Genomic DNA, 17049 nt, shown 5'->3' on the forward strand with positions numbered 1-17049 from the left:
AATGGGGCAAAGAAGTGGATGTGTTTGCTAGTGAGTGGTTCTCACTGATAGAAGGTCTTTAGAATATCATACCAGCTTAAAGTCAAGACATAGTTTTAGCATTTCTAGATTGCATCAGTTCTAAGTTTTACAGTATTCCTTGGCAGGACAGAAAAATCACAAAGTTTTATGTGATCCTTTTCATTTTGCGGTTGTAGAAAATGTGCTTTTGTTGTCTGCTAGTCTTTTTTGGGGGGGTTACTGGGTCCTCGTTGCTTCTTGGGGTTTTCTCTAATTGTGGCGAGCAGGACTGCTCTGTCGTCGTGGTGTGCAGGCTTCTCGTTGTGGTGGCTTCTCTTGTTGCGGAGCACAGCCTGTAGAACGCACAGGCTTCAGCAGCTGAGGCACATGGACGCAGTACTTGCAGTTCATGGGCTCTAAAGCACAGGCTCAGTAACTGTGGCGCATTGGCTTAGATCTCCACGGCGTGTGGGATATTCCCGGATCAGGGATGGAACCTGTGTCTCCTGCTTCAGCAGGCGAATTCTTCACCCCTGAGCCATCCAGGAAGCCCCTCTGCTAGTATTTAAATAGCATCATTTGAAAACCAGAGTCCTTCACTACCAATGTATGTAGAAGGATGTGGTTTTCTCTAGAACAGCAAAAAGTTTAAAAAAAAAACAAAACACTTAAAATCAAAGAACCAGTAATGTTAAATTATCCCTGAGTGCACATTATTTAGTTCTTCGTTAACTTAATTGTTTTCTAGTAAAAGTGAAATGTGCAATATGCAAATTAAATAATATTATGTGTCAGAGTTTGAAAGAAATATTCATTTAACATTGGAAAAGGTTTTTTCCCTAGGAAATCTTGTTCATTTATTTTGCAAGAATTTTTGTTTGTCGCTATTTGTTCAAAACATAATACAATTGTGAGACCCAGTGCCTGCTGGCAAAGTTGGAATAGCTGTCAGCAGGAAATGGCAAACTAATAATAAGTGCTGGTAAAATATTTATATTATAGTTTACTGGGGAGCTGAATGTAGTTTTGTATTTCATTAGAGCTTGAGGCAATACATAGTAAAATAGTTGTGCTCCAAAATAAGTGGATAGAATTCTAAATAGTATAGTAACTTGTTTTTCAACTATCTGCTGCGAAGAGAGAGAATTAATAATAATAAAGCGTTTTACAAGTTGAAATTTAAGAAATTTTACCCAAGGTCCATAGGGCAGTAATTAGCAGCGTCTCACGTTCAGTGTTATTAGACACTAGGCCGCTGGATCAGCCACTTCTGTATGAGGCCTAGTAATTTAGCTCTGGTTCATAATTTTCAATAACAGAGCTGTTCAAGAGGGAGAGGTGGTCCTAAACCACCAGAGGATCAGAAGTATGGTGATGTTCAAGTACAACACTGTGTTTATGTACTCCCCAAAGTGTATCAAAGCTCAGATCCAGAGAAATAAAAGAAAAGTCAAACAAAACAAGCATTAGACTGCGTAAAATAAGGTATGGACAAGGCAAACAGGTGAGGCATTGTTTAGGTGGCTAAGGTAGATCAATATCTATTCTTGCAAGCCAAGAATCCTGCCTGCTTTCCTCTGGCGCTCTGCAGATCATCTTACGGCTTGCAGACAGACTGTCGCCTAAAGCCAACTGACAGACAACCTACTTCACCCTTGTAAAAATCATACCCATCTTCTTCCTTTGTAGTAGAAAAAAACTACAGCTGCCAAAATAAAATAATTATCAAGTTAGCTTTACCGCACTTTAACATCCCTTTTCATTAACTTACTTACAAAAGACTGGTTCCTAATTTCTTTTTCATATATAATTTTAATCTACTCAATAAAAGGTAAGTATGTTATGAGCATAACAAAGTGTGGATGTATTTTTGTGTATGTATGTGTAGAGGCCACCAAATTCATTGAAATAGTAAACATATATAAAGTGTTGTACATAATACTCTATTATCATTAGCTAATATCAATATTCCTATCATAGTTTTTAAAACATAACAGAGGTATGCAAAAAGTGTCAATTAGAAACTGAGGAAATCAATGTTTATAATTGTAATTCATAGGTTAGAGGGGTACTATTTCAGTAATTTGAAAACATTTAACCAGCTCACCATAGCTCAACTTTGAGTAAGTAACAGAAAGTCAGATTATGTTTTGTGACATTGTACCATTAATTTTCATTCTTCTGACAAACTACAAGTTGAGGCCTAACTGTTAGTAATGTTAGCTTTCCTATATAAAGTTTTAGTTCTGAAATCAGGTTTTAGTTCTGATTTAGTTTAGAAAATCAAAACTAGAAATATTTGCTCAAAAGTAAGTAATACACTTTAGTTATATGAAAAATAATCAAAATATAAAACCTGTCTTCTGGTGCCATAGGACTCTAAAAGGTTAAACAAACTTCCTTGCAAATTGAGCATTATATAAAATTCTTACTTTACATATATTTTTAAAATTTCTTTCCACTTCATAAGTTTAACCAAAAAGTTAGAATACGTTTACTGAAGTAAAAATAATGTAATTGCTATAATAACAAAATCTATGTGTAGATGAGAAATTAAAACAAAGGCTCCTTAACAAAATATAAACTATAAAAAAGGTACACAGTCCTCCTAATTCTGCTTTGGCAAATAGGAGCTATTTCGTATTTGACTCCCGAGTATAGCATTTACTGAGACTTGTTCCTTTCATGTGTGTACAATAACTTAGGGATTTCATTTTGAACAGATTTTTATATCAAAACTCATCCTGCTTTCTTTTTGCCCCCTGGGTTAACTAATGAAAGGAGTAACAATTTTAATAAAATATTAAAATACCAAAGGTTAAGACAAATCTCTATTTTAGTGGTTATAGAGATTTTTGTCTTAATCTTGAATGTGGAAAAGGTCACATTTTATAGGCTGTTGTGTATCATATCTCTGAGTAATAAGAATATACCTTTTCAATGCTTGCTACAGTTTTCTGCTTACCTCTTTATGGTGGAAGAAATGTAATTTACTTGTCAGATTGAAATGTTTGATATAAATTCTTATCCTACCTTTAGAACTAGCATTTCTGAAACTCTACCTTGTAAACAAATGGCATGTTTAATTAAACAACTACTTTACTACTAACAAGAGTATGTAGTAAAGAGAATATGTGAACAAGAGAGTATGATTAGATTAATTTAATAGCAAGCTCTGTGACTAGAATTTAAAGAAACCATTTTTAATTCAGCAAGGATATATGATTATACTAATTTAAAATCAAGACGTAGTTGGAATGTAAACAAAGTATTTTAAGTTCCTCTCTTCAGAATATCAAAAGAGTTTTCTTTAAAAGTTAAAACTAACATGATTTAGAAAATATTAATTCACATTAAAATTTCTTCTGTAATCTACTAATCTACATACAAAAAGCTAAATTTAAAGTCAATTGATAGTTTACTGTGATGCTAAAAACTCATTTTAAATAAAAACAGTTGTGATTTTTCCAAGGGATTTACTTTTCTATAGGATTGCTTTTTCACAGCAACAGGTTAGCAATTCTAAAATATACTAGCTCTCTGTTCTAATAAAGAATGAAAACATAGTGAGGTAAATTCAGCTGAATAATTAGGCATACTATAATGTACATGATAACATATGTGCATATGCATGTGTGTTTATGTGTGTATGTAAATACATATTTAATATATAATATCTATAATTTTCTGAAACCCAAGGATTAATTTTACCTTTGAATTTCAAAACATTAAATAGATTTGCTGTAATCATTCACAGGCACTTGATGCTGAAGGTCAGTCCATTTTTACTCATTTGTAAGAACAAAGAAAAATAAAAAACCATTGGGTTCTGACCTAATCAAAGCCATAAATTGTTTTTTAAAACATGCATTGTCAGGATCATAATTATCTTATTTGTGTTTGTTTGGATAGATAAACAGATGAAACATTTCGATCCAGATGTGACAATCTCAGTGCTGTCATTTACCTTTCAAGGATCATAGAATTTTTGCTTTTAACACATTCCCTCGAGTACCTACATGTTTTCATTTTAAACCAGTAGTTGAGAAAACATGTCAGATGCTGAATTCAAAATCCACCATGCAGGAAACACAGGGAAATGTAACAACTGTTTTGGGAGAAAATATCTTGAAGTCAACTTACATAAAATCTTTAATGGTTTGCCAATGAATTATAATTAGCATTTATGCTACAACTGAAAATGCTAAATAATTTCTGCTTAACTACTATAGGGCCAAAGTTATTTCTGTCACATATATAAAACCTTAAAATATCTACATTCTATAATATAAAAGTTTAGTGATATAAAAGCAGAATTTGTAATATCAATTTATGAAACAAAATAATTTGAAGTCTAGAGCACTTAAACCTTTTTAATACTTAATACATTACATGAAATTTCATACAGAATATATGGAGCTCAAAGTAATAATTTCTGGTATTAATATTCAATAACTTGTATGTCCAAATAGACTGAAAACTTAGAAATTCTCTGAGAGGCTCACACTCAATAGAGTAAGAGAAACAAAAGCTTTAGGATGCTTGTGTAAAGGTTAAAATAACTCAAGTTCTTTTCTCAGTAAATGCTTCCCTATTTTCATCAATCATGATTCTAAATTATAAATAAAATGATTTGTATAATACAAACAATATAATCAATGAAATGTTATATGCAAAGATAGATAATGCAAGACAACTGAGCTTAGAATGCATAACATTTAAAATATTTAATCATGACTTTATGTGACTCATACAATAATTTATTTCTATTTAATAAAATAATAAAAATTTTTTTTCCTATTTTTTAATGTATATTTGCAAACATTTCCTCTCACAGAATTGTTCAATTAAATACTATGCATTTCCAATTAAACAACTAATGTATTTATGCATATTCATTTTTCAACATTTATTTATTTAATAAAGGCTAAAGTTGGTTAGGCTAACATGGAAACAAAAATTATGTTATTTTGAACTCTATGACCTCTTTCAATTTGCAAACAGGTAATTATATGAAAAATTGTAGAATGCACTAAGAAAGCAGTTGGAAAACAACAAATATTTCATGAAAGAATTATTAATTAGTGTTATAACCACTTAAACAGAAATATGTGCATGAATATATAATCACCTAAAGAAGTCTTTAACTTCATTTAATTACTAAAACAGTCATTTAAGAATGTGCCTTGATGAGTATCACAAACATATCCTTTGGTTAGATATGAATAAAAGGAATAGTTTGATTTCTAATAAAAATAACAAAATATAAGACCAATTTAATATATGCATATCAATTATGAGAAAATGATTAAATTATTTATACCTTCCAAAACAGTATCAATTTAATTAAAAGTACTCTTATTGGAAATGAACCTATTAATATACACAGCCAATCTCTAATAGATTATTGGTGTTACTAAAATGTGAGTGTTGAGTGCTAGTCGCTAACATTTGTGCCTTGTTGGATAAAGTGTAAAATAAGCAGGAAGTTTGAATCTATTTCTTTAACCATGATGAAAACCATCATGAAACATTAAAAGGCTGTCTTTTGGAGAGTATCTTTTTGGAATCTATGTGCTAAATGGGTTTTAATATAAGGAATCCACTCATCAGTAAAGTGAAACTTTATAAAAAGTCATATTTTGGAGAATCATAGCAAAGTTTGCACTGTGCATAGTTTACTGTCACAGCTTTTATTCATTGGAAAAATTCTTAAATCTAAGGTTATCAATTTGCCATTTCCTGAGTACTGTAGTCACTTAGAAATAGCAGTTAACAAAAAACTAAAAAAAACTTCTTAAAAGCATTGACTTTTATACTTCATTCTAACAAAACAATTCACTATTTACTTATTTTACAGTTAATCTCCATGCTAAATCTGAAAGTATGCTCTCAATAACAACTGTAATAAAAGAACATCAGGATAATGACACAAGATGATAAAAGCAAGGAAAATGTTCATTTGAGGATATAATCTTTCACATATACAAAGCTTCTTTTTTTTCCCTCACATATACAAGCTTTAAGTAAAAATAAAGTAGGATAAATGCTCCAAAAAAAGTTATCCAGAGAATATCCATACAACAAAATTTATCAAAAAGTGGTAGAAAGTCTTCCTAGATGTCAATCCCTGTTGATAAAGGCTTTCTAACAGGAGATACAAAGCTCTATAAAATTATGTGCAAATAAATTTTGTAAGCAAGAGTTTCTACCATTTTTAACTAATTGATGAGAAATTAGAGAAGAATCATAAAACAGTTTTGTTGGTAAGGCAGAGATACTGCAATGTATTCAGCAAACCCATTTATTATTCCTTCTAAACACATAACTAAATTATATTCTCAAACCTTCACTGCAATTAGGTTGGGCCTCACATGACTGATTTCAGGCCAATAGAATATGCATTACCTTTGGGATCCTCAACAAGATTTCTTCCCTCCCTACCCAATGCGGAGTACTTGGGTTCTAGGACTTAGGGTTCTAGTAGATGGCAGAGCCATTCTTGGGCCCCTGAATAACTGAATGGAACAAAGACCCACTCTCCCTCTCTGCCTGACCCACACGGGAATATGACATAAAGGAGTAATAAATCTTGATGGTATTAAGCCATTGAGACTTGGGAAAGGCTAGATTACTCATTCATTTTTATCTATTTCTCAAATATTATGAATAATAAAGAAGGGGATCAAAATAAAATTTGGCACTTCAGAGGAAAGCAAAAGTGATAATTGTACTGGATCTAAATGTTAAAAGTAGGGATAGTTCTTAGAAACTATATGATTTCAAGTATTCTGCAATTGGTCCCTGTCACAGTCTTGCTTCCCCAATCATATGCTGAACTTATATCATCTTATGATAATAATAATTTATATTAGTGATAAAAGCTTAAAGCATTAGCTACCATTTATTTCATTTCATACCATACTTCAGAATGAGTGTTAAGCACTTTATATGAATTATCTCATTTAACTTCAAAGTCACTATATGAGGAAGTTTTGACAATACATTCATTTTACAGAGGAGACTGATGTCTTTAAAAGTGAAGATAATCTCATAGCTAGTAAGAAAGAACTCAGTTTTTGACTCATATTAATATATATAATATTACATTGAGGGTAATATTTGGTCCCAATCAAATATTGTTTGAGCACTTGTAATTCACTTTAACTACTAGCCTTCTTACATGTAGAATCATGCAGTTGTTTGTTCATTTTGTAGGTCACAAAGACTGACAGGAAGGGTTGACCTTTACAAATATAATTCTGGATCTGTCCCTCATAGTAGAAACCTTATACTCTAATTTTATCAACATGCCAAAAATATATTCATCTATCAAAGGTAGATATACAATAGTCATCAAAATAGTAATGTTTTGAATCAGAAATAAAATTATCCATTATTCATGATGAATAACTTAAATGAAAAGAACTTCATTGAAAGCCTGGAATATAATTACTCATGTAAAAGTAACTACTATTTTAAGTGAAATATTTGAAGTTCATATGATTAGTATATATTCTAAGAACAACAATTCTTCAGAAGACAAATAATAATCCAAATATTATTTGGAAAATATAGATTCAGAATGAAGATATTTTTGTTGGTAGAATGTTTAACAGCATCAACTTTAAAGAGCCTGATATACATTTAAAACAGGAATGGCCTTTCATTGGGACTGAAGTCCAGTGGAATTGAATCCACTCCCTCATCTCTGAACCATATGTGGACACACTTTCCCTTCATTACTTCTGACTTTTATCTGCTTTCATGACTAAAACTTTTTCTGTAGATATGCCAGTACCTTCAATTAGTTTATGTCAAACCCTTCTGCGCAGGAATTTGTTATTTTAAGACAACTTTGCACATCCTCCAGATGATTTGTGCTGATCTTGAAATTTAACAATCAGGAGCTGATCTTATCTAGTGTCTATTTCAAATTTCTTGCCAATAGCTCTGTCATTCTGATCTATAAGGACAAAACACAATGGCAAGAACTGAAAGAATTAATTCCAGGATAATACTCACTGAAAAATCATGCCTATATGTGAGAAATGAGTTAGCAGCTGTTCTCTTTTTCTTTCACTTAGGTTAGAAGCAGTATATCCACAGAATTCAGTTAATCATTTTAACCATCTTGATTGCTGGGAAAAACCTCTCCAAACTCTTCCTACAAGAGATACTATGTTTCTCTTCCTAATGGTACCAACACCCACACTAAGAACATTTGAAATCACAGCTGGCATACATCAGGGAAAAATGATCCTGGGCCACTTACACCCTTATCAATTAAAAACTAAGCTCATTCAAGCTTTAGGCGGCGCAGTGCCATCCATTTCAGGAGCAAAGTCCAGTGCCATAGTTGTAATGTTCTCTTACCCACCTAGAAAAGTGCCAAGAGGAGCACCTTTCCACACACAAGTGTGTGGGAGATAGTAAATACAACAATAAGGCTAATTAACCCACCAGGGTGCTTCAAGACTGGAATGATTCAGTCAGACAGAAACAAACAATTTTTATTCCTTTATTATTACTTCTTCTTTATCTGTGGAATTAGAGGGTGGTTGGAAGACCAAGAATTCAGACCTGGGACAAATCTGGATGAACTTAGGATGCTATCCAGTAGCTGGAGTATATTGTAAGAAGAAGTGTTCCCAAAACAAAAAATGTTGAAGCAACGTTCTCTGGAGATGCATCATGTGCAGAGAGTTCCCATGAGTATGTTTGCTTGCTTCCAGCCACTTCTCTTTGAATTGGAGGACACATATTTGGAAGCTTTTGGTTGATGACAGCACACCAATAAACAGTTATTCTTTGATTCAAAGTGAACAACTATTGCCATCAAGCTTCATCGCAATGACCTATGTGAGAAATCTCTGAAAATAACATGAAAAGGACAAGAAAATAGATCATCAGTACAAAAAAAGCAAACCCTCTTAATAATAAGAGAAATAGACAAAGACAAAAATTAATTTACAAAAGCAAAAACAGTTGTTGTTTAGTCACTAAGTCCTGTCTAACTCTTTAGCAACCCCATGGACTGCAGCCCGCCAGGCTCCTCTGTCCATGGGATTCTGTAGGCAAGAATACTGGAGTGGGTTGTCATTTCCTTCTCCGGGGGATCTTCCCACCCAGGGACCGAACCTGTGTCTCCTGCATTGGAAAGCAGACTCTTCACCACTGAGCCCCCAGGGAAGCCCCAAAACAGTTTTAAACTATATTAATACTGTATTTGCAATTTTTAATTATGATGTTATAGTATATTACATACTAAATTGTATTTTTATTAGTAGAACTAATTCATAATGAAGGGAGGGAAATTCTATTAAAGTAAGCATTGTCTATGGTGTCACTGTAAAAACTTGATAAGATCTGACTATTTGAGCTATTTCAGTAAAGCAAAAAAGAACACATGAAAACATGTGTTTAACTGAACATCTTCAAAGTTACTCTCCTCAAAACTGATGAGTAAGGAAATTAAAAGAATTTAAAAGAAAAAAATGTCAAAAGAGTGATTTTAAAAACATTATGCTACAGATCCTAAAAATCTAATTATCTTAGTTCAATTCTTAACCACTGCAAAAGATAAGACACAGCAAACCAAACTAACTAGCTATCACTTGATTCTGCTTAATAACAGTTTCCTATAGGTAATAATAAACTGAACCATATAAATGGAGAGAAATCAGAATCACAAAATTCTGTAAGGAAAAAAATACAATCCAAAGGAAAAAAACTAAAGAAATATCTAATTAAACAACTGAAATAAAAGATAACTACTGTCCTATATGACCTTCCCAGGTGGCTCAGTGGTAAAGAATCTGCCTGTCAATGCATTAGATGCGGGTTCAATCCCTGGGTCAGGAAGATCCCCTGGAGAGGGGACTGGCAACCCCTCTAGTAGTCCTGCCTGGGAAATCCCAGGGACAGAGCAGCCTGGAGGGCTAGATGACTTAATGGCTAAACAACAACAACAACAACAACTGTACTATCTGGCAAAACTAACGGATGGGAAAAACATCAGAGCAGAATTAAAGTTTTATTACATTTTCATTACCACTGAATCATAACTTGAGGTACTCGTCCAAAAATTGTTTTTTTTGGACAAATGACTTTTGTCTTGTGGTGTTTAAAAAGCACTATAGCTAGATAGTACGTGCATAAATAAATAACAAGCCATTAAAATTGTCCTAAGGCTTAGAGATTACTTTCAAGAAACAATCTCAGTCATAGTAGTGGAGGAATCTTCCACTGGAGTAACATGTTAGTCCTAAGTAGTTATATTCTGAGAGGCAGGATTTCACTTTCAAGTCCTAAAAAGTCATCATCATGAGGCTCTACTTTGGTCATGTAATAGCACATTTGATCCATTTTCTTTTCTGAAAATGGAAAATCAAAAGGAATAAAGCACTGGCCACACTTACAATGTTTTCTTTAAAGTCATGGAAAACATGGTGCCTATTGTTCATTATTTGAGTGGGACATTTGGTTCGTCTTGTCTACAACAATTTAATGGGGTGATACACAAAGATGAAGTCTTTACGCTTTTACATTTTTCAGTCAGAAAAAGCAAGCTCAGATACTGTGAACTACCTGTCCTATTTCATAGGGAGCACCTGTATTACTGCCACATCTGTGGAAGCAACAGTATCAGCCAACTGTTAATCAAGGATCACTTCCCTTCAAAGTGACTGATGATCCACTGTTAAAACAGCTTATAAAAATAACTTCTCCTTCAAAAAGGTGCTTCAGGGTTTTCAGACACATCTCACTGTTCCTGCTAGTTTAATGCATGTTTGAAACTTAATTTCTCATTAATATTTAAAGAAGAAATGACTTCAGAACAAATTTTTAATGATCCATTACATTTTAGAAATAAAATATTATTGGCATTATTTTCATCTCAATTACAAGGAATAACAGTGTCCAAGATTAAGATTAGCTTTTAAAACTGTTAATGAGCCCTGGCAATGTGAAAAAGATATGGATTAGGTAGATGTAATGAGATATGATTAAAGGGTGCAGGCACTGAAGGGTGTTGGAGAAATTCTTTTCAGAAAGAGTATAATTAGTGCCTGATAAAAGTACTTAGTAGATAAGATTTTTGAAGAAGAAAGGTTAAGATAAACACATACTTTATGACAAATCTGCTGAATTTTTCCCCTTTGGTTCTCTTACATTCTCAATATTATGTTGAAATTTCATACATAAATAATGTTTGTCGAATACTTGATGCAATTCTACCAGACAATTAGAATGTTTTAATTGCCAGACACGGAGAGCAGAAAATGTGTTGAAACATCTTATTCCATTTTCAGTGTACACTTCTTTGTTGATTTATGTAATGTAGCTAATAATATGCAACCTACCCTAGTTTTAAACAAACAAATGAACTTCTAAAAAGCAAGCTTTCCATAAGTTGCTAAGCAACTCCAAAGGCACATTTTATTAATTTAATAAATAACATGTAGATGACAAATCCTCTAGGAATATTTCTAACTCCATTTTATAAAAAGTAGAAAATCTAAGTAGGTACCCTTCTGATTTTCCTATTTATAAGACCTCAGGGCTAAGAAGAGACACCGCCATTTTCAGGGGTACATTTGACTCACTAAACATTTCTTCCATCAAAGTTATTACTGTAATAGAAGTTAGGTTCTGGGACTCCTTGGGTAACTCTCCAGAGTTAAGAGTTCATACTTCATTCCCACTGAAGGTTTCTCAGCCTCAGTACAATTGCTTTTGGAAACTAGGTAATTCATTGTTATCAGGGGTCTCTCCTCTGAATTGTAAGATATTTAGTAATTATCTATCCCTGGCTTCTACTTACCAAATGCCAATAGTGGCCCCACAGTTGTTACAAAAATGTCTCCAAACATTGCCGGTTGGCAGAGGTGTGTCAAAATCACACCCAGTTGAGAACCACTGGATCATGGGTAAACATGCTAAATGAGAAAGGTTTTTTGAGCTGTAACTGGTGATGAAGATATCCTGAAATTAGTAACCATCAGTCAACACCTAACATCCCCTGCCACCACCAACAATGAAGAAAAAAGTAGTAACATATATTCCAGTGGTCTGTGGCTCTTATCCTATTCAAGACTCCTTACTGATTTTATTATTTCTATGTAATTTCCACTGTATAAAAACTGAGAAGAAAGGGCCTAATGATGACTCTGTCTACAGTCACTCTGTCTACAGTTCTAATATGCCATTCTAGAACTGCAACCAGAATCTTTTCTCATACTCTTTCTCCCTCAATTTTCACTATGCTCAGTTGCTGGCTAGAATCATTTTAAACATAAATCTCAATTTTAATCATGCCATCCTTTGCTTACAGGGCCACCACAGGTCTCCATCCCCTCTACTATCAAATACACACTCCTCTGCATGGCCTGCAAGGTTTCCTACAAATTACCACCAAAACTCCATCTCATCAAATATCTTTCTCATTCTCCATTTATGCCACCTTTACCCCCTTGAACACAAACGGCTTGCATTTTCAATCTTCCTATGTGGTACATAAAGGACAGATTCATTTTCTCCATGAAAGTTTTCCTAATTAATCCTTCCTGTATTTCTTATCAGTATCATATTTCTGTTACAAGAATGACACGACTGCAAATTAATTTGTGAGGCAATTGTTTACTGAATGTTTTCAATATGCCAGACACTGAACATTGGTTAGTAGCTGTTTCTATTAATTTACATTCATATTATTTATCCCCAACTAGATTGTAAGTTCCCAGAGGATAAGAAGAGGTCTTATTTGTATCCCTCTGATGCCTCTTAATAATGATGCTAATAAATACACTTTAAATTTGATTAGCAATTATAACCTTTCAAATTACTTTCATGGTTATTAGTTTTTTGGTTATATATTTTCACTATTTTACAGTCAATGAAAGTGGGACAGTAACTGCCCTAGGGACTAATCTATAGGTTACACAACTGGTGCGCGGCAAAATATGCATTTAACATGTGTTGACTGACTGAATCACAACTACGAAAATTTCTCTGGTTACATAAAGTTCTTACAGCATTTAAAAACAAATGCTATCATAAAGAACGAGCACAGTTGAATGATGCATAAGTGAATTAAGTTTGGCAAGGATTAAACTGTAACATAGCAGGAAAGCAAAAGAGAATTTTGCCTCAAATAGTCTACAAGAGATTAACTTCATAAGGCCTTGACCTCTTACCACAGAAGGTAAAACTTTAAAAAGAACGCAAAATGTAAAGGAGAGGTCACAAAAGGGCTGATAAACCCCCAAATTCTAAAAATCACAGCATTTTACCTCATAGATATGAAAAAGTTCAAGAAGACACTTTCAATAACTCTAATAAGAGATCTCCTCCCACTGTTTTGAGGAGTCCCTAAAAAACATCAAAGTGCCCATACAAGAAAAAATTATCAACCTTTCAACTGAATTCAATAAAATAACGGAAATGATAACGTCAGCTGATTTCTGAGGATACCTACCACCCCTAAGCACCATGTGCCTAGGGAAGCAGCAGCATTCATTTGGGCTTTCAAGGTTTATTGCATGCCTACTAAGTGCAGGGACTGGCCGAGGCCCTGGAAAACAGGCCTAAACCCCAATTGCTGGTGTGAACTGGTGCGGGGAATTCCGAAAGGGGAAAGGTGACCTGAGAAGACAAAAAAAAAAAAAAAAAAGATTTATCTTCAATGAACTTTTTCTTTAAACCTCTGGCCCTCCTCTACTCCACCCGCCCCCCCTCCCAAGTTTAAGAAGGCGAAGAAATTAAAGTCAAAAAGAAATGAATGGAACAGGTAAAGTTCCCACTGGCCACGGGAAAGTTACATAAAACAGCTCTCAAAAATATTCTTCAGCCGGGTGATTGGGCGGGACCGCAAAAGCCCACGGGCCGGAAGTACTGGGGAGGGGAGAGTCAGGGCACCCCCGCGTCGGGGGGACCGGAAGTGCAGGACCTGGGATGCGCGGGAGAAATGGGCCTGGGCAGGGCTTGAGTCAAGCACCGAGACATCGAGGCCTCTTCAGAGAGTTCTCTGAGCACCAGGCCCCATCGCACCATAGCAGGTTTTCTGCAAAATAGGCATTTTGGAGCTTTACCGAAGAGGTTCCTAGAGGTGGCGGTAACCTTGACGGGAGGTCTGCAGCGAGGCTCCGCGTTCATCTCCCATCCTCTGCCTGGGCAAATCTGCAACCCCCCCACACCGGTACGCGGAGGGGAACGGACGCCCCGGACCCCCAGTCGCGCGGGTGGGGTTGGGGTGAAATCCTGCTCTGCGTCGGCCGCTCGGTGCTCTCTTACTGAGGGAGAAAGACGAGTGGGCGGCAGGGCGGGGTCACGGCGGGCCGGGTGTTAGAAAGCTGGCCCTCTGGGGGGTCCGAGGCTCCGACGTGGCCGCTGAAAATGTACCTGAGGCAGGGGCTCGTAGCGTGGGCTTTGTTCTGGCCGCCTTCTCCAGGGCCGCGGCCGAGACGGCGGAGCCGCTGGAGGACGAGACAGAGTACCGACTCCGGCCTTGGCGGACGCCGCGGGCTCGCGCAGCGCTTTGCGATCGGCGGAGGAGGCAGAGGGCACCGAGGAGCCTTTTTGAAACTAAATTGTTAAGAATGAAAGTTGGCTCCAGGGTTTTTATCCGGGCATCTAGATAAGAGTAGAAACTCGGAGTCTTGTCTCTCTCTTCTCCGATCTCGAATTAATTCTGAAGCTGTCGGCCTGGCCTGCATATGCGGAGCGAGAGGACAGGGAGCGCCTCTCTTTTCCACCCTCTCAACCTCTCTCTTCCCGCGTTGGAGCGCCCTCTCCCCCCGGAACGAGTCGCCCCCGCCCCTACCTTCATCCCACACACTTCATTGGACCGTCTCAGTAGTCCCTGACATATTCCACGGAACACAAAAGGACCAGTGCACACCACTTCACTCGTTCTCAGTACTGGGCGACGTACATCAGAATAGGAGAGCTGGAGAGTTTCTTGCTGGCCTTAATATAATTAAAATGCACCGGCCCCGTGTGTTCCGAAAGGCACAAGAGGAAAAGTGTTTGGACTCAGTAGTGATGGTCAGTGGATCTGCACAACGTCACTTATCACTTTTAAGACCCCCCTCCCCCACTAGGTATAAACTGAGAATCCAGTTGTGAGAGGAAATAGCTTTCGAGATGATTTTCCATCACATTAAATGTATGACACCTCCGCATTCTCTCTCTGAATGTCCAAAGATGGGATGGAAACTCTAGGTTAATTTCCAAATGTTAGTGACCCATAGGAGCCCTAACTCCCCTTCCTGCACTGCCTGCTCCCTCTAATCTTGGGAATGGAGAGAAACCCTGGGGTCTGTAGGACCCTAACCACTTCTGATTGTTGAAAGCGGGAGGAGGGATGGAGGAGAGAGATGGAAAGGGAAAAAACACACACACACACACACATTTGTGTTCATTTACACATTTCCTGTGCAGAACAAAAAAGTCCCACCATCAGCAAAAGAAGTCTCTTCCTCCAAAATAGCAGCCAAAGAGGGAAAATTAGAATATGCATAAATTTCTTCATTTTCATTCTCTCAGAGCACGATTTCCGGCAGATTTGTATTTAAACTGCTCGATTAATCCCAATTTCTGAACAGCGTTTTACTTAGCATCTTCCAAAAAAACTCACCTAGAGTATTGCTCTCCTCCCACTACCCTATTTTGAAGGCTTCTCCTTCCGTGTTCAACTGCCAGTGAGGATTTCATTGATAAGACTGTCACTTTATTTTTCATGTCCATTGTCTTCTATTCAAAACTGGGCTGGTGCATTGGATTGCACTTTAATACAAGCCGGCTACTGTCGGTGAAGCCATAACTGCAAAATGAGAACCTAGTGGAAAGGATCTGTTTTGGAAATGTGTACCCAAAAGAAAATAAACAGGATGGGACCAATAGACTTTTGCAGCTACTATCTTGGCATGGAATCCTTTCTTTTTGTATACAGGTCACACGCTCCCACCTTTAGTAATAGTTAGGATGCTTGGACATTTCCACCCTCAAAGCTTCACCCTGTCCTCCATTTTTATGGAGTGTGATAGTCACACAACCTTCTTCAAAGGAGTATTACTCATAAATATTCAGAGTGTCAATTCATTAAACACCCCCCAGAGCCCATTTTAAAAATATTGATTTTGTCACTTGTGCAACAGATCTACCTGTATCTGCCTTGAAAAATTCGCTGGAAAAGATGTTAGCATCATTTGAAACCATTCCTTTTCTGTGATATGATAGTTTGACTTGGGCTTACCTCTCGTCTTTGAAACTGTAAATATTTCTTTTATTTAATAGTAGAATATGGATGTTTAAAGAATGAAATGACTGCATCTTCACTTACTGAAAACATAAATAGATCTTAACTCCACTCACTGCTAAGTTCCTTACTCCTGCACACCCAGAACAGAAAGACGCCTGTATTTGCTTCATAGTACAGTCCAAGCAGAATGTCATGGTTCTGACTTTCTTTCAGTGTTTATAAATCACAAACACCAATTATGGGTGGTTAAAAGTTAGAAATACTAAAATGTTTAGTTCTTAGTTTCTAAAGTGTACATGTTTCAACTATATTCAGCATAGTACGTATGGTATATGTGCATAATCATTTATATTTGTTGGCTAACGACATTTTTAAGGTACTGGGTTATAGAAGCCTACTAATTTTGTTAAATGGGTGCATAAACAGTGCAGGTGAATGTCTGCATGACTTTTACTACTTTTTGAAATGTCTACTTTTATTGTTTCTTTACTTTGTGTCAAATATTCCCATTACAAATGTATTAACTTAGTTTATTTTAGTTAGGCATGTCTCCAATGACTCAGAGGATCTCAGATATGTACAATTAAAGCCAAGTTGTTTGAAAATAAATTCTTAAAAGCCATACTTTGGGAATGTACATAACAGGATTGAGGGCTGCTTTTACTGGCGATGTTGGTTTCTTTTAATTTTCTCATTGAAACAAATGATAGTTGTTTTTTAATCAAGGAATAATTCAAATGAATAAAAACAATCACAATAACTGAGAATATTTTCCATAAAGTATT

The 17049-nt window shown here is 35.8% G+C and overlaps 2 long non-coding RNA genes across 4 annotated transcripts in view; one reads left to right on the forward strand and one right to left on the reverse strand.

Annotated features, from left to right (window-relative positions):
• The window catches only part of LOC139038729 (uncharacterized), a 267167-nt gene extending 250281 nt beyond the window's left edge, over positions 1 to 16886 (forward strand). The window contains exon 5 of the long non-coding RNA XR_011491847.1: positions 14453 to 16886. This is a non-coding gene — a long non-coding RNA (uncharacterized lncRNA). The remainder of the gene's footprint in view (positions 1 to 14452) is intronic.
• On the reverse strand, positions 4703 to 14493 carry LOC139038727 (uncharacterized). 3 transcript variants are annotated; one of them, XR_011491842.1, is made up of 3 exons: positions 14094 to 14397; positions 13481 to 13647; positions 4703 to 8873 (listed from the first exon to the last, which is right to left on the reverse strand). It is a non-coding gene; the product is annotated as an uncharacterized lncRNA (long non-coding RNA). The 3 variants fall into 3 exon arrangements; XR_011491841.1 differs by lacking the exon at positions 14094 to 14397 and adding an exon at positions 14404 to 14493 and having other exon boundaries at positions 8506 to 8873; XR_011491840.1 differs by lacking the exon at positions 14094 to 14397 and adding an exon at positions 13824 to 13930 and having other exon boundaries at positions 8506 to 8873.
• Positions 16887 to 17049: the final 163 nt, after the last annotated feature.

The sequence above is a fragment of the Odocoileus virginianus genome, chromosome 16, assembly GCF_023699985.2.
Source record: "Odocoileus virginianus isolate 20LAN1187 ecotype Illinois chromosome 16, Ovbor_1.2, whole genome shotgun sequence".
NCBI classification, from domain to species: domain Eukaryota; kingdom Metazoa; phylum Chordata; class Mammalia; order Artiodactyla; family Cervidae; genus Odocoileus; species Odocoileus virginianus.